Source organism: Coregonus clupeaformis, chromosome 13 (genome assembly GCF_020615455.1).
Source record: "Coregonus clupeaformis isolate EN_2021a chromosome 13, ASM2061545v1, whole genome shotgun sequence".
In the NCBI taxonomy this organism is placed as follows: domain Eukaryota; kingdom Metazoa; phylum Chordata; class Actinopteri; order Salmoniformes; family Salmonidae; genus Coregonus; species Coregonus clupeaformis.
Genome location: NC_059204.1, coordinates 55218917 through 55234879, shown reverse-complemented (window position 1 = coordinate 55234879; position 15963 = coordinate 55218917). Strand labels below are relative to the sequence as shown.

General features: G+C 43.3%; 19 non-coding genes across 19 annotated transcripts; all 19 read left to right on the top strand.

Annotated features, from left to right (window-relative positions):
- The first annotated feature begins 144 nt into the window (after positions 1 to 144).
- Positions 145 to 235, top strand: trnar-ucu. Its single transcript is given in 2 exon segments — positions 145 to 181; positions 200 to 235. It is a non-coding gene; the product is annotated as a tRNA-Arg (tRNA).
- Positions 236 to 769: 534 nt separating this feature from the next.
- On the top strand, positions 770 to 860 carry trnar-ucu. Its single transcript is given in 2 exon segments — positions 770 to 806; positions 825 to 860. It is a non-coding gene; the product is annotated as a tRNA-Arg (tRNA).
- A 534-nt stretch (positions 861 to 1394) lies between these two features.
- On the top strand, positions 1395 to 1485 carry trnar-ucu. The gene is given in 2 exon segments: positions 1395 to 1431; positions 1450 to 1485. It is a non-coding gene; the product is annotated as a tRNA-Arg (tRNA).
- A 534-nt stretch (positions 1486 to 2019) lies between these two features.
- Positions 2020 to 2110, top strand: trnar-ucu. Its single transcript is given in 2 exon segments — positions 2020 to 2056; positions 2075 to 2110. It is a non-coding gene; the product is annotated as a tRNA-Arg (tRNA).
- Positions 2111 to 2643: 533 nt separating this feature from the next.
- Positions 2644 to 2734, top strand: trnar-ucu. Its single transcript is given in 2 exon segments — positions 2644 to 2680; positions 2699 to 2734. It is a non-coding gene; the product is annotated as a tRNA-Arg (tRNA).
- A 533-nt stretch (positions 2735 to 3267) lies between these two features.
- Positions 3268 to 3358, top strand: trnar-ucu. Its single transcript is given in 2 exon segments — positions 3268 to 3304; positions 3323 to 3358. It is a non-coding gene; the product is annotated as a tRNA-Arg (tRNA).
- A 535-nt stretch (positions 3359 to 3893) lies between these two features.
- Positions 3894 to 3984, top strand: trnar-ucu. The gene is given in 2 exon segments: positions 3894 to 3930; positions 3949 to 3984. It is a non-coding gene; the product is annotated as a tRNA-Arg (tRNA).
- A 4313-nt stretch (positions 3985 to 8297) lies between these two features.
- On the top strand, positions 8298 to 8388 carry trnar-ucu. Its single transcript is given in 2 exon segments — positions 8298 to 8334; positions 8353 to 8388. It is a non-coding gene; the product is annotated as a tRNA-Arg (tRNA).
- Positions 8389 to 8925: 537 nt separating this feature from the next.
- trnar-ucu lies at positions 8926 to 9016 on the top strand. Its single transcript is given in 2 exon segments — positions 8926 to 8962; positions 8981 to 9016. It is a non-coding gene; the product is annotated as a tRNA-Arg (tRNA).
- Positions 9017 to 9552: 536 nt separating this feature from the next.
- Positions 9553 to 9643, top strand: trnar-ucu. Its single transcript is given in 2 exon segments — positions 9553 to 9589; positions 9608 to 9643. It is a non-coding gene; the product is annotated as a tRNA-Arg (tRNA).
- A 534-nt stretch (positions 9644 to 10177) lies between these two features.
- On the top strand, positions 10178 to 10268 carry trnar-ucu. The gene is given in 2 exon segments: positions 10178 to 10214; positions 10233 to 10268. It is a non-coding gene; the product is annotated as a tRNA-Arg (tRNA).
- A 534-nt stretch (positions 10269 to 10802) lies between these two features.
- On the top strand, positions 10803 to 10893 carry trnar-ucu. Its single transcript is given in 2 exon segments — positions 10803 to 10839; positions 10858 to 10893. It is a non-coding gene; the product is annotated as a tRNA-Arg (tRNA).
- A 534-nt stretch (positions 10894 to 11427) lies between these two features.
- Positions 11428 to 11518, top strand: trnar-ucu. Its single transcript is given in 2 exon segments — positions 11428 to 11464; positions 11483 to 11518. It is a non-coding gene; the product is annotated as a tRNA-Arg (tRNA).
- Positions 11519 to 12052: 534 nt separating this feature from the next.
- trnar-ucu lies at positions 12053 to 12143 on the top strand. The gene is given in 2 exon segments: positions 12053 to 12089; positions 12108 to 12143. It is a non-coding gene; the product is annotated as a tRNA-Arg (tRNA).
- Positions 12144 to 13303: 1160 nt separating this feature from the next.
- trnar-ucu lies at positions 13304 to 13394 on the top strand. The gene is given in 2 exon segments: positions 13304 to 13340; positions 13359 to 13394. It is a non-coding gene; the product is annotated as a tRNA-Arg (tRNA).
- A 534-nt stretch (positions 13395 to 13928) lies between these two features.
- Positions 13929 to 14019, top strand: trnar-ucu. The gene is given in 2 exon segments: positions 13929 to 13965; positions 13984 to 14019. It is a non-coding gene; the product is annotated as a tRNA-Arg (tRNA).
- A 534-nt stretch (positions 14020 to 14553) lies between these two features.
- Positions 14554 to 14644, top strand: trnar-ucu. The gene is given in 2 exon segments: positions 14554 to 14590; positions 14609 to 14644. It is a non-coding gene; the product is annotated as a tRNA-Arg (tRNA).
- Positions 14645 to 15178: 534 nt separating this feature from the next.
- On the top strand, positions 15179 to 15269 carry trnar-ucu. The gene is given in 2 exon segments: positions 15179 to 15215; positions 15234 to 15269. It is a non-coding gene; the product is annotated as a tRNA-Arg (tRNA).
- Positions 15270 to 15803: 534 nt separating this feature from the next.
- Positions 15804 to 15894, top strand: trnar-ucu. The gene is given in 2 exon segments: positions 15804 to 15840; positions 15859 to 15894. It is a non-coding gene; the product is annotated as a tRNA-Arg (tRNA).
- Positions 15895 to 15963: the final 69 nt, after the last annotated feature.

Sequence of the window (15963 nt, the reverse complement as noted above, 5' to 3'; positions counted from 1 at the left end):
TTTGAATCACACAGTGCCTTTCAAATGGCATCGTTAGTTGTTTCACTGATTTCCAGCCCGTCGTGTAGCTTTCAAAATTTACATTCTGCGAGCGGTGCTTCGTATGGCTCATGTACATTTTTCAAAATTGCTTAGTACGTGATTGGCTCTGTAGCGCAATGGATAGCGCATTGGACTTCTAGGCGGATTTGGCAAAGATATTCAAAGGTTGTGGGTTCGAGTCCCACTAGAGTCAAGAATTTTGTTTTGTGTCCTCCTTCAATAGAATGGAAAGCGTGATCAGTTACAAAATAGCAAAAGGTCTAATCCTGGGCTTCCCAACCCTATTCACCCAAGGACACATATATCACACCTACATACTTGTATGTCATGTTTCGTTTTCGTTGGAGTCCGTAAATTATCTCTAACAGTTTTCTGTGGTGCAATTCAGTTAGCACGTTTGGCTGTTAAGACGAAGGATGGTGGTAAGAGCACACCCAAGGACGACCGTCATTTCTTTCCGTTTTTCCCACTCCAGCTTATCTGTATGAACCACAGGCCAAGTATCTACACCTGTCTTTGTGTGTTGCCTGGCACGATGTCTTAGTTGGTTAAAGTACCTCTCTAGTAAACTGGAGTTCCTGGGTTTGAATCACACAGTGCCTTTCAAATGGCATCGTTAGTTGTTTCACTGATTTCCAGCCCGTCGTGTAGCTTTCGAAAGTTACATTCAGCGAGCGGTGCTTCGTACGGCTCAGGTACATTTTTCAAAATAGCTTATTACGTGGTTGGCTCTGTAGCGCAATGGATAGCGCATTGGACTTCTAGGCGGATTTGGCAAAGATATTCAAAGGTTGTGGGTTCGAGTCCCACTAGAGTCAAGAATTTTGTTTTGTGTCCTCCTTCAATAGAATGGAAAGCGTGATCAGTTACAAAATAGCAAAAGGTCTAATCCTGGGCTTCCCAACCCTATTCACCCAGGGACACATATTTCACACCTACATACTTGTATGTCATGTTTCGTTTTCGTTGGAGTCCGTAAATTATCTCTAACAGTTTTCTGTGGTGCAATTCAGTTAGCACGTTCGGCTGTTAAGACGAAGGATGGTGGTAAGAGCACACCCAAGGACGACCGTCATTTCTTTCCGTTTTTCCCACTCCAGCTTATCTGTATGAACCACAGGCCAAGTATCTACACCTGTCTTTGTGTGTTGCCTGGCACGATGTCTTAGTTGGTTAAAGTACCTCTCTAGTAAACTGGAGTTCCTGGGTTTGAATCACACAGTGCCTTTCAAATGGCATCGTTAGTTGTTTCACTGATTTCCAGCCCGTCGTGTAGCTTTCGAAATTTACATTCAGCGAGCGGTGCTTCGTATGGCTCAGGTACATTTTTCAAAATTGCTTATTACGTGGTTGGCTCTGTAGCGCAATGGATAGCGCATTGGACTTCTAGGCGGATTTGGCAAAGATATTCAAAGGTTGTGGGTTCGAGTCCCACTAGAGTCAAGAATTTTGTTTTGTGTCCTCCTTCAATAGAATGGAAAGCGTGATCAGTTACAAAATAGCAAAAGGTCTAATCCTGGGCTTCCCAACCCTATTCACCCAGGGACACATATATCACACCTACATAATTGTATGTCATGTTTCGTTTTCGTTGGAGTCCGTAAATTATCTCTAACAGTTTTCTGTGGTGCAATTCAGTTAGCACGTTCGGCTGTTAAGACAAAGGATGGTGGTAAGAGCACACCCAAGGACGACCGTCATTTCTTTCCGTTTTTCCCACTCCATCTTATCTGTATGAACCACAGGCCAAGTATCTACACCTGTCTTTGTGTGTTGCCTGGCACCATGTCTTAGTTGGTTAAAGTACCTCTCTAGTAAACTGGAGTTCCTGGGTTTGAATCACACAGTGCCTTTCAAATGGCATCGTTAGTTGTTTCACTGATTTCCAGCCCGTCGTGTAGCTTTCGGAAGTTACATTCAGCGAGCGGTGCTTCGTACGGCTCAGGTAAATTTTTCAAAATTGCTTATTACGTGGTTGGCTCTGTAGCGCAATGGATAGCGCATTGGACTTCTAGGCGGATTTGGAAAAGATATTCAAAGGTTGTGGGTTCGAGTCCCACTAGAGTCAAGATTTTTGTTTTGTGTCCTCCTTCAATAGAATGGAAAGCGTGATCAGTTACAAAATAGCAAAAGGTCTAATCCTGGGTTTCCCAACCCTATTCACCCAGGGACACATATTTCACACCGACATAATTGTATGTCATGTTTCGTTTTCGTTGGAGTCCGTAAATTATCTCTAACAGTTTTCTGTGGTGCAATTCAGTTAGCACGTTTGGCTGTTAAGACAAAGGACGGTGGTAAGAGCACACCCAAGGACGACCGTCATTTCTTTCCGTTTTTCCCACTCCAGCTTATCTGTATGAACCACAGGCCAAGTATCTACACCTGTCTTTGTGTGTTGCCTGGCACCATGTCTTAGTTGGTTAAAGTACCTCTCTAGTAAACTGGAGTTCCTGGGTTTGAATCACACAGTGCCTTTCAAATGGCATCGTTAGTTGTTTCACTGATTTCCAGCCCGTCGTGTAGCTTTCGAAAGTTACATTCAGCGAGCGGTGCTTCGTAGGCTCAGGTAAATTTTTCAAAATTGCTTATTACGTGGTTGGCTCTGTAGCGCAATGGATAGCGCATTGGACTTCTAGGCGGATTTGGCAAAGATATTCAAAGGTTGTGGGTTCGAGTCCCACTAGAGTCAAGAATTTTGTTTTGTGTCCTCCTTCAATAGAATGGAAAGCGTGATCAGTTACAAAATAGCAAAAGGTCTAATCCTGGGGTTCCCAACCCTATTCACCCAGGGACACATATTTCACACCTACATAATTGTATGTCATGTTTCGTTTTCGTTGGAGTCCGTAAATTATCTCTAACAGTTTTCTGTGGTGCAATTCAGTTAGCACGTTCGGCTGTTAAGACAAAGGATGGTGGTAAGAGCACACCCAAGGACGACCGTCATTTCTTTCCGTTTTTCCCACTCCAGCTTATCTGTATGAACCACAGGCCAAGTATCTACACCTGTCTTTGTGTGTTGCCTGGCACGATGTCTTAGTTGGTTAAAGTACCTCTCTAGTAAACTGGAGTTCCTGGGTTTGAATCACACAGTGCCTTTCAAATGGCATCGTTAGTTGTTTCACTGATTTCCAGCCCGTCGTGTAGCTTTGAAAGTTACATTCAGCGAGCGGTGCTTCGTACGGCTCAGGTACATTTTTCAAAATTGCTTATTACGTGGTTGGCTCTGTAGCGCAATGGATAGCGCATTGGACTTCTAGGTGGATTTGGCAAAGATATTCAAAGGTTGTGGGTTCGAGTCCCACTAGAGTCAAGAATTTTGTTTTGTGTCCTCCTTCAATAGAATGGAAAGCGTGATCAGTTACAAAATAGCAAAAGGTCTAATCCTGGGCTTCCCAACCCTATTCACCCAGGGACACATATTTCACACCGACATAATTGTATGTCATGTTTCGTTTTCGTTGGAGTCCGTAAATTATCTCTAACAGTTTTCTGTGGTGCAATTCAGTTAGCACGTTCAGCTGTTAAGACGAAGGACGGTGGTAAGAGCACACCCAAGGGCCGACCGTCATTTCTTTCCGTTTTTCCCACTCCAGCTTATCTGTATGAACCACAGGCCAAGTATCTACACCTGTCTTTGTGTGTTGCCTGGCACCATGTCTTAGTTGGTTAAAGTACCTCTCTAGTAAACTGGAGTTCCTGGGTTTGAATCACACAGTGCCTTTCAAATGGCATCGTTAGTTGTTTCACTGATTTCCAGCCCGTCGTGTAGCTTTCGAAAGTTACATTCAGCGAGCGGTGCTTCGTACGGCTCAGGTACATTTTTCAAAATAGATTATTACATGGTTGGCTCTGTAGCGCAATGGATAGCGCATTGGACTTCTAGGGGGATTTGGCAAAGATATTCAAAGGTTGTGGGTTCGAGTCCCATTAGAGTCAAGAATTTTGTTTTGTGTCCTCCTTCAATAGAATGGAAAGCGTGATCAGTTACAAAATAGCAAAAGGTCTAATACTGGGCTTCCCAACCCTATTCACCCAGGGACACATATTTCACACCTACATACTTGTATGTCATGTTTCGTTTTCGTTGGAGTCCGTAAATTATCTCTAACAGTTTTCTGTGGTGCAATTCAGTTAGCACGTTCGGCTGTTAAGACAAAGGATGGTGGTAAGAGCACACCCAAGGACGACCGTCATTTCTTTCCGTTTTTCCCACTCCAGCTTATCTGTATGAACCACAGGCCAAGTATCTACACCTGTCTTTGTGTGTTGCCTGGCACGATGTCTTAGTTGGTTAAAGTACCTCTCTAGTAAACTGGAGTTCCTGGGTTTGAATCACACAGTGCCTTTCAAATGGCATCGTTAGTTGTTTCACTGATTTCCAGCCCGTCGTGTAGCTTTCGAAATTTACATTCAGCGAGCGGTGCTTCGTACGGCTCAGGTACATTTTTCAAAAATGCTTATTACGTGGTTGGCTCTGTAGCGCAATGGGTAGGGCACAGTGGCGGCTGGCCGATAGAGGGCGCTAGAGGCGCGCCCTTAAATAAAATTATTTTAAAAAATAAAAAAATAAAAATAATAATAATAATAATAATAAAAACATCAGTATGTCAATATTTGTGTGTTTGAAATATGGAATGCACACAGTAATATGTGTAAGATATGATAGAAAATCATATTCGCAACCTTTCCTCTGCCTGTCAAACGCCTCGTCAGCTCTGGGCGTACAGAAAGTGCCCCGAGGAGGCGGGTCTACGTAGCAGTTAAGCCAATTGCTAATTTAAGATATGAATGTATGACATAAAATGTAGTCAATAAGCGATCTTAAATCGAATCCAAGGAGGGCGATTATTTTACCACTTCAAGCTCGCCCCTGATAAAATAAGGACCGGGGTCCAGTGACGCCATTTTTACTAGACAACAATGGCGAACGCAAAAGCCATACTCCTCAAGACCCAACCCTAACTCGGTGAAATCTCTCCTCCAAGATCCGTTTGAGAGGAGAACTTTGTCAGAGAAAGTTCGGGTGAAAGAGCTGGGCCCAGATCAACCTGACCTCTCAATCAGACAGCAGGCTAGCGGAAAGGGAAGCAGTATATGCGCGGCTTCTCCCGTAGCTGGTACACCAGGAAGGCTTGGCTAGCTGGGTGCACTGATGCTAATGCTTTATTTTGCTTTCCGTGCTTGCTTTTTAAAACGACGGGTCAGATTCAGCATGGACAGGTACCGGAGTGAGGGATATGAAGCACCTGTCAGAGAAGGTAAAGAAACATGAGAACACCAGGGCACACATGGACAACTCTGTAAAGCTAGCTGTATTAGGAAGGGGTGAACATTGCTACGCAGCTGGATGACGGCCACAGGATTGCGGTGAGGAAACACAATGAGGAGGTGGATAAAAACAGGCACATTCTATCCAAAATTATCGATTGTGTGAAGTTCTGTGGGGCTTTTGAGTTGGCCTTGCGTGGGCACGAGGAGACTGACTCTCAGACAACCCCGGCATTTTCCGGGCTTAGTGGATTTTGTTGCCTCCCTCGACAGTGTGCTGGAGGAGCACCTGAAGACAGCTACCGTTTTTAAGGGCACGTCAAAGACGATACAGAACGAGCTGTTGGACTGTATGCTGTCAATGCTTAAGGATTACATCCTGGAGGAAGTAAAGAGTGCTGATTTTATCGCCATTCAAGCTGACGGAGACGACTGACGCTTTCCACCCACTGCCAGTTGGTGCTTGTGTGAGTGATTATCATAGAGCCGTCACAATTATATTTGTTTTAGTATTTTAAAAGGAAAGAGAAGACACAATCAGACGTTGATAATAATGCAGGAAAGTACTACACAGTTTGTAATAATTATTCAGGTGTCCACCAGGTCAATTTCTAGAAGAGGCCTAGTTGTTATTGAATATTAACTTTATTGCTAAGTGAACAGCAGAACAAAATTATGTTGCATCCCTCTCACAAATGTAATAGAAAAAGGCTTTAAAACGTAATAACATCAGTTAATTATGTACATCACAGGTTAAAAGCAGTTACTAGACATAGTTTGTGTGTATATACACACTGTCTGTCTGTCTGTCTGTCTGTCTGTCTGTCTATATATATATATATAAGTCACTGGTTGTGTGTTGAGGGGGGAATTACAGTGAGTTAAGAAGTCTGATTGCAAGTTATCAAATTAAACTTTATTTTTTGGACCCAGGGCCTCAATTCCCTCTTTGTGTGGGGACAGCGCATCTGACGAGCAGCAACAGCCCATCAAGCGACGGAGGATGCTGGGACCAGGAGAACAACAGAGGTTGGCTATAGAGGTAAGTTGTGATGTAATTGTCAGTGTTTCCCACCTAGAACTTTTTTCAGGCCTGGTAGTATGTAGCCAAAACCCTGAACAATCAGCACCTTGGTAATCATATACTTGAGTTGGACATAGGCATGTGTCAGTCAGGATCACTTGCATCAAAATAGCTTAATTGCAAATTAAAGCTGATGATGTATCTTTTACAGGTATGTGATACCATCCTGAGTCATGCCAAAGAGAGGTTCTCCTTCACCCAGCACCTCATCAGCGCAACACTATTGCACGGAGAGTTGTTCCCACAACACAGTGTGAAGTTCCCGATACAGCGCTTGAAACAACCGTGGAGGCGTACCCCCATGTTGAACAAGGCCAAGCTCAAAACCAAACTGTCCCTCATCTATGAGAACAGTGAGTTCAAGGCTTGTAGTGGTGCAGTGCCCTGTACCAGTTCTTCATGGAGAACAACCTTCAGAGCACTTTCACAGAGACTGCCAGCCTCCTCAAGATCCTCATCACCACACCCATGACAACTGCTGAGTCAGAAAGGTGCTTCTCTACACTGAAAAGGATCAAGACCTTCCTGAGAAACAGCATGACACAGGATCGCCTGAACGCTCTGGCCATGCTCTCCATGGAGAAGAAACTTGTCAGGGACATTCCTGACTTTAATCAAAGGGTCATTGAGAGGTTTGCCACTCAGAAGGACAGACGGGCAAAATTCCTGTACAAATAAGATGACAGACACACACACACAGAGCAGCTCTGGCCGCATGTTTCTTTGTATATAGTTGACCTTAGCATAAAAAATCCAGTTATATATGGTACTCTAGAAAGTCTTAATAGTGTCTTTGCTAATATTACTGTATATATGTTGTTTTGTATCAATTAATTGTTGCAGTTCTGGAGCACATTAACAATTAGTCACATTTAGTATGATCATAAAATACTGTATGCTATTCTTCCAGTCAAAGGTTTGAGTTCATCCACTTGATATCCATTTCTATATTATACATCCTTTCATACAGTGTAAGATTTCCTATAAACTTTATAATAATTTCATGTTATTGTCCACTTTCCACTCTGTTCTGACAGCATGCCTGTTGCGTTGCCTGTTTACTACCAATGGTGAAAAGTTCACTTTAAATGCAAATGAAAGGCTTGGGTTTGTGTAATATGTTTTTGTGTAAGAATGCCTCAACTTTTTAATATTGGCATTAAATAATTACTGAATGTTTCACTGAGCACTGCTGTCCTGCAGTTTGTGTTAAAATATATCGCGATGGTTACAGGAAAAAAAAGTATGGCACAGCCCCACCGAGAATATTTTTCACCAGCCGCCACTGGTAGGGCATTGGACTTCTAGGGGGATTTGGCAAAGATATTCAAAGGTTGTGGGTTCGAGTCCCACTAGAGTCAAGAATTTTGTTTTGTGTCCTCCTTCAATAGACTGGAAATCGTGATCAGTTACAAAATAGCAAAAGGTCTAATACTGGGGTTCCCAACCCTATTCACCCAGGGACACATATTTCACACCGACATATAATTGTATGTCATGTTTCGTTTTCGTTGGAGTCCGTAAATTATCTCTAACAGTTTTCTGTGGTGCAATTCAATTAGCACGTTCAGCTGTTAAGACCAAGGATGGTGGTAAGAGCACACCCAAGGACGACCGTCATTTCTTTCCGTTTTCCCCACTCCAGCTTATCTGTATGAACCACAGGCCAAGTATCTACACCTGTCTTTGTGTGTTGCCTGGCACCATGTCTTAGTTGGTTAAAGTACCTCTCTAGTAAACTGGAGTTCCTGGGTTTGAATCACACAGTTCCTTTCAAATGGCATCGTTAGTTGTTTCACTGATTTCCAGCCCGTCGTGTAGCTTTCGAAATTTACATTCAGCGAGCGGTGCTTCGTACGGCTCAGGTACGTTTTTCAAAAATGCTTATTACGTGGTTGGCTCTGTAGCGCAATGGGTAGGGCATTGGACTTCTAGGGGGATTTGGCAAAGATATTCAAAGGTTGTGGGTTCGAGTCCCACTAGAGTCAAGAATTTTGTTTTGTGTCCTCCTTCAATAGAATGGAAATCGTGATCAGTTACAAAATAGCAAAAGGTCTAATACTGGGGTTCCCAACCCTATTCACCCAGGGACACATATTTCACACCTACATACTTGTATGTCATGTTTCGTTTTCGTTGGAGTCCGTAAATTATCTCTAACAGTTTTCTGTGGTGCAATTCAGTTAGCACGTTCGGCTGTTAAGACAAAGGATGGTGGTAAGAGCACACCCAAGGGACTCGACCGTCATTTCTTTCCGTTTTTCCCACTCCAGCTTATCTGTATGAACCACAGGCCAAGTATCTACACCTGTCTTTGTGTGTTGCCTGGCACCATGTCTTAGTTGGTTAAAGTACCTCTCTAGTAAACTGGAGTTCCTGGGTTTGAATCACACAGTGCCTTTCAAATGGCATCGTTAGTTGTTTCACTGATTTCCAGCCCGTCGTGTAGCTTTCGAAATTTACATTCAGCGAGCGGTGCTTCGTACGGCTCAGGTACGTTTTTCAAAAATGCTTATTACGTGGTTGGCTCTGTAGCGCAATGGGTAGGGCATTGGACTTCTAGGGGGATTTGGCAAAGATATTCAAAGGTTGTGGGTTCGAGTCCCACTAGAGTCAAGAATTTTGTTTTGTGTCCTCCTTCAATAGACTGGAAATCGTGATCAGTTACAAAATAGCAAAAGGTCTAATACTGGGGTTCCCAACCCTATTCACCCAGGGACACATATTTCACACCGACATATAATTGTATGTCATGTTTCGTTTTCGTTGGAGTCCGTAAATTATCTCTAACAGTTTTCTGTGGTGCAATTCAATTAGCACGTTCAGCTGTTAAGACGAAGGATGGTGGTAAGAGCACACCCAAGGACGACCGTCATTTCTTTCCGTTTTCCCCACTCCAGCTTATCTGTATGAACCACAGGCCAAGTATCTACACCTGTCTTTGTGTGTTGCCTGGCACCATGTCTTAGTTGGTTAAAGTACCTCTCTAGTAAACTGGAGTTCCTGGGTTTGAATCACACAGTTCCTTTCAAATGGCATCGTTAGTTGTTTCACTGATTTCCAGCCCGTCGTGTAGCTTTCGAAAGTTACATTCAGCGAGCGGTGCTTCGTACGGCTCAGGTACATTTTTCAAAATTGCTTATTACGTGGTTGGCTCTGTAGCGCAATGGATAGCGCATTGGACTTCTAGGCGGATTTGGCAAAGATATTCAAAGGTTGTGGGTTCGAGTCCCACTAGAGTCAAGATTTTTGTTTTGTGTCCTCCTTCAATAGAATGGAAAGCGTGATCAGTTACAAAATAGCAAAAGGTCTAATCCTGGGCTTCCCAACCCTATTCACCCAAGGACACATATATCACACCTACATACTTGTATGTCATGTTTCGTTTTCGTTGGAGTCCGTAAATTATCTCTAACAGTTTTCTGTGGTGCAATTCAATTAGCACGTTCAGCTGTTAAGACGAAGGATGGTGGTAAGAGCACACCCAAGGACGACCGTCATTTCTTTCCGTTTTTCCCACTCCAGCTTATCTGTATGAACCACAGGCCAAGTATCTACACCTGTCTTTGTGTGTTGCCTGGCACCATGTCTTAGTTGGTTAAAGTACCTCTCTAGTAAACTGGAGTTCCTGGGTTTGAATCACACAGTTCCTTTCAAATGGCATCGTTAGTTGTTTCACTGATTTCCAGCCCGTCGTGTAGCTTTCGAAAGTTACATTCAGCGAGCGGTGCTTCGTACGGCTCAGGTACATTTTTCAAAATTGTTTATTACATGGTTGGCTATGTAGCGCAATGGATAGCGCATTGGACTTCTAGTGGGATTTGGCAAAGATATTCAAAGGTTGTGGGTTCGAGTCCCACTAGAGTCAAGAATTTTGTTTTGTGTCCTCCTTCAATAGACTGGAAATCGTGATCAGTTACAAAATAGCAAAAGGTCTAATCCTGGGACTCCCAACCCTATTCACCCAAGGACACATATATCACACCTACATACTTGTATGTCATGTTTCGTTTTCGTTGGAGTCCGTAAATTATCTCTAACAGTTTTCTGTGGTGCAATTCAGTTAGCACGTTTGGCTGTTAAGACAAAGGACGGTGGTAAGAGCACACCCAAGGACGACCGTCATTTCTTTCCGTTTTTCCCACTCCAGCTTATCTGTATGAACCACAGGCCAAGTATCTACACCTGTCTTTGTGTGTTGCCTGGCACCATGTCTTAGTTGGTTAAAGTACCTCTCTAGTAAACTGGAGTTCCTGGGTTTGAATCACACAGTGCCTTTCAAATGGCATCGTTAGTTGTTTCACTGATTTCCAGCCCGTCGTGTAGCTTTCGAAAGTTACATTCAGCGAGCGGTGCTTCGTACGGCTCAGGTACATTTTTCAAAATTGTTTATTACATGGTTGGCTATGTAGCGCAATGGATAGCGCATTGGACTTCTAGTGGGATTTGGCAAAGATATTCAAAGGTTGTGGGTTCGAGTCCCACTAGAGTCAAGAATTTTGTTTTGTGTCCTCCTTCAATAGAATGAAAATCGTGATCAGTTACAAAATAGCAAAAGGTCTAATCCTGGGCTTCCCAACCCTATTCACCCAGGTACACATATTTCACACCTACATACTTGTATGTCATGTTTCGTTTTCGTTGGAGTCCGTAAATGATCTCTAACAGTTTTCTGTGGTGCAATTCAGTTAGCACGTTGGGCTGTTAAGACAAAGGATGGTGGTAAGAGCACACCCAAGGACGACCGTCATTTCTTTCAGTTTTTCCCACTCCAGCTTATCTGTATGAACCACAGGCCAAGTATCTACACCTGTCTTTGTTTGTTGCCTGGCACGATGTCTTAGTTGGTTAAAGTACCTCTCTAGTAAACTGGAGTTCCTGGGTTTGAATCACACAGTGCCTTTCAAACGGCATCGTTAGTTGTTTCACTGATTTCCAGCCCGTCGTGTAGCTTTCGAAAGTTACATTCAGCGAGCGGTGCTTCGTAAAGCTCAGGTAAATTTTTCAAAATTGCTTATTACATGGTTGGCTCTGTAGCGCAATGGATAGCGGATTGGACTTCTAGGCGGATTTGGCAAAGATATTCAAAGGTTGTGGGTTCGAGTCCCACTAGAGTCAAGAATTTTGTTTTGTGTCCTCCTTCAATAGAATGAAAATCGTGATCAGTTACAAAATAGCAAAAGGTCTAATCCTGGGCTTCCCAACCCTATTCACCCAGGTACACATATTTCACACCTACATACTTGTATGTCATGTTTCGTTTTCGTTGGAGTCCGTAAATTATCTCTAACAGTTTTCTGTGGTGTAATTCAGTTAGCACGTTCGGCTGTTAAGACAAAGGATGGTGGTAAGAGCACACCCAAGGACGACCGTCATTTCTTTCCGTTTTTCCCACTCCAGCTTATCTGTATGAACCACAGGCCAAGTATCTACACCTGTCTTTGTTTGTTGCCTGGCACGATGTCTTAGTTGGTTAAAGTACCTCTCTAGTAAACTGGAGTTGCCTGGTTTGAATCACACAGTGCCTTTCAAATGGCATTGTTAGTTGTTTCACTGATTTCCAGCCCGTCGTGTAGCTTTCGAAAGTTACATTCAGCGAGCGGTGCTTCGTAAAGCTCAGGTAAATTTTTCAAAATTGCTTATTACATGGTTGGCTCTGTAGCGCAATGGATAGCGGATTGGACTTCTAGGCGGATTTGGCAAAGATATTCAAAGGTTGTGGGTTCGAGTCCCACTAGAGTCAAGAATTTTGTTTTGTGTCCTCCTTCAATAGAATGGAAATCGTGATCAGTTACAAAATAGCAAAAGGTCTAATCCTGGGCTTCCCAACCCTATTCACCCAGGGACACATATTTCACACCTACATACTTGTATGTCATGTTTCGTTTTCGTTGGAGTCCGTAAATTATCTCTAACAGTTTTCTGTGGTGCAATTCAGTTAGCACGTTCGGCTGTTAAGACAAAGGATGGTGGTAAGAGCACACCCAAGGACGACCGTCATTTCTTTCAGTTTTTCCCACTCCAGCTTATCTGTATGAACCACAGGCCAAGTATCTACACCTGTCTTTGTGTGTTGCCTGGCACCATGTCTTAGTTGGTTAAAGTACCTCTCTAGTAAACTGGAGTTCCTGGGTTTGAATCACACAGTTCCTTTCAAATGGCATCGTTAGTTGTTTCACTGATTTCCAGCCCGTCGTGTAGCTTTCGAAAGTAACATTCAGCGAGCGGTGCTTCAGTACGGCTCAGGTACATTTTTCAAAATTGCTTAATACGTGGTTGGCTCTGTAGCGCAATGAATACTGCATTGGACTTCTAGGCGGATTTGGCAAAGATATTCAAAGGTTGTGGGTTCGAGTCCCATTAGAGTCAAGAATTTTGTTTTGTGTCCTCCTTCAATAGAATGGAAAGCGTGATCAGTTACAAAATAGCAAAAGGTCTAATCCTGGGCTTCCCAACCCTATTCACCCAGGGACACATATTTCACACCTACATACTTGTATGTCATGTTTCGTTTTCGTTGGAGTCCGTAAATTATCTCTAACAGTTTTCTGTGGTGCAATTCAGTTAGCACGTTCGGCTGTTAAGACAAAGGATGGTGGTAAGAGCACACCCAAGGACGACCGTCATTTCTTTCCGTTTTTCCCACTCCAGCTTATCTGTATGAACCACAGGCCAAGTATCTACACCTGTCTTTGTGTGTTGCCTGGCACCATGTCTTAGTTGGTTAAAGTACCTCTCTAGTAAACTGGAGTTCCTGGGTTTGAATCACACAGTGCCTTTCAAACGGCATCGTTAGTTGTTTCACTGATTTCCAGCCCGTCGTGTAGCTTTCGAAAGTTACATTCAGCGAGCGGTGCTTCGTAAAGCTCAGGTACATTTTTCAAAATTACTTATTACATGGTTGGCTCTGTAGCGCAATGGATAGCGCATTGGACTTCTAGGCGGATTTGGCAAAGATATTCAAAGGTTGTGGGTTCGAGTCCCACTAGAGTCAAGAATTTTGTTTTGTGTCCTCCTTCAATAGAATGGAAATCGTGATCAGTTACAAAATAGCAAAAGGTCTAATCCTGGGCTTCCCAACCCTATTCACCCAGGTACACATATTTCACACCTACATACTTGTATGTCATGTTTCGTTTTCGTTGGAGTCCGTAAATTATCTCTAACAGTTTTCTGTGGTGCAATTCAATTAGCACGTTCAGCTGTTAAGACAAAGGACGGTGGTAAGAGCACACCCAAGGACGACCGTCATTTCTTTCCGTTTTTCCCACTCCAGCTTATCTGTATGAACCACAGGCCAAGTATCTACACCTGTCTTTGTGTGTTGCCTGGCACGATGTCTTAGTTGGTTAAAGTACCTCTCTAGTAAACTGGAGTTCCTGGGTTTGAATCACACAGTGCCTTTCAAATGGCATCGTTAGTTGTTTCACTGATTTCCAGCCCGTCGTGTAGCTTTCGAAAGTTACATTCAGCGAGCGGTGCTTCGTAAGGCTCAGGTAAATTTTTCAAAATTGCTTATTACATGGTTGGCTCTGTAGCGCAATGGATAGCGCATTGGACTTCTAGTGGGATTTGGCAAAGATATTCAAAGGTTGTGGGTTCGAGTCCCACTAGAGTCAAGAATTTTGTTTTGTGTCCTCCTTCAATAGAATGGAAATCGTGATCAGTTACAAAATAGCAAAAGGTCTAATCCTGGGCTTCCCAACCCTATTCACCCAGGTACACATATTTCACACCTACATACTTGTATGTCATGTTTCGTTTTCGTTGGAGTCCGTAAATTATCTCTAACAGTTTTCTGTGGTGCAATTCAGTTAGCACGTTCGGCTGTTAAGACAAAGGATGGTGGTAAGAGCACACCCAAGGACGACCGTCATTTCTTTCCGTTTTTCCCACTCCAGCTTATCTGTATGAACCACAGGCCAAGTATCTACACCTGTCTTTGTGTGTTGCCTGGCACGATGTCTTAGTTGGTTAAAGTACCTCTCTAGTAAACTGGAGTTGCCTGGTTTGAATCACACAGTGCCTTTCAAATGGCATTGTTAGTTGTTTCACTGATTTCCAGCCCGTCGTGTAGCTTTCGAAAGTTACATTCAGCGAGCGGTGCTTCGTAAGGCTCAGGTAAATTTTTCAAAATTGCTTATTACATGGTTGGCTCTGTAGCGCAATGGATAGCGCATTGGACTTCTAGGCGGATTTGGCAAAGATATTCAAAGGTTGTGGGTTCGAGTCCCACTAGAGTCAAGAATTTTGTTTTGTGTCCTCCTTCAATAGAATGGAAATCGTGATCAGTTACAAAATAGCAAAAGGTCTAATCCTGGGCTTCCCAACCCTATTCACCCAGGTACACATATTTCACACCTACATACTTGTATGTCATGTTTCGTTTTCGTTGGAGTCCGTAAATTATCTCTAACAGCTTTATGTGGTGCAATTCAATTAGCACGTTCAGCTGTTAAGACAAAGGACGGTGGTAAGAGCACACCCAAGGACGACCATCATTTCTTTCCGTTTTTCCCACTCCAGCTTATCTGTATGAACCACAGGCCAAGTATCTACACCTGTCTTTGTGTGTTGCCTGGCACCATGTCTTAGTTGGTTAAAGTACCTCTCTAGTAAACTGGAGTTCCTGGGTTTGAATCACACAGTGCCTTTCAAATGGCATCGTTAGTTGTTTCACTGATTTCCAGCCCGTCGTGTAGCTTTCGAAAGTAACATTCAGCGAGCGGTGCTTCGTACGGCTCAGGTACATTTTTCAAAATTGCTTATTACGTGGTTGGCTCTGTAGCGCAATGGATAACGCATTGGACTTCTAGGCGGATTTGGCAAAGATATTCAAAGGTTGTGGGTTCGAGTCCCATTAGAGTCAAGAACTTTGTTTTGTGTCCTCCTTCAATAGAAAGGAAAGCGTGATCAGTTACAAAATAGCAAAAGGTCTAATCCTGGGCTTCCCAACCCTATTCACCCAGGTACACATATTTCACACCTACATACTTGTATGTCATGTTTCGTTTTCGTTGGAGTCCGTAAATTATCTCTAACAGTTTTCTGTGGTGCAATTCAGTTAGCACGTTCGGCTGTTAAGACAAAGGATGGTGGTAAGAGCACACCCAAGGACGACCGTCATTTCTTTCCGTTTTTCCCACTCCAGCTTATCTGTATGAACCACAGGCCAAGTATCTACACCTGTCTTTGTGTGTTGCCTGGCACCATGTCTTAGTTGGTTAAAGTACCTCTCTAGTAAACTGGAGTTCCTGGGTTTGAATCACACAGTGCCTTTCAAATGGCATCGTTAGTTGTTTCACTGATTTCCAGCCCGTCGTGTAGCTTTCGAAAGTTACATTCAGCGAGCGGTGCTTCGTGAGGCTCAGGTACATTTTTCAAAATTGCTTGTTACATGGTTGGCTCTGTAGCGCAATGGATAGCGCATTGGACTTCTAGGTGGATTTTGCAAAGATATTCAAAGGTTGTGGGTTCGAGTCCCACTAGAGTCAAAAATTTTGTTTTGTGTCCTCCTTCAATAGAATGGAAATCGTGATCAGTTACAAAATAGCAAAAGGTCT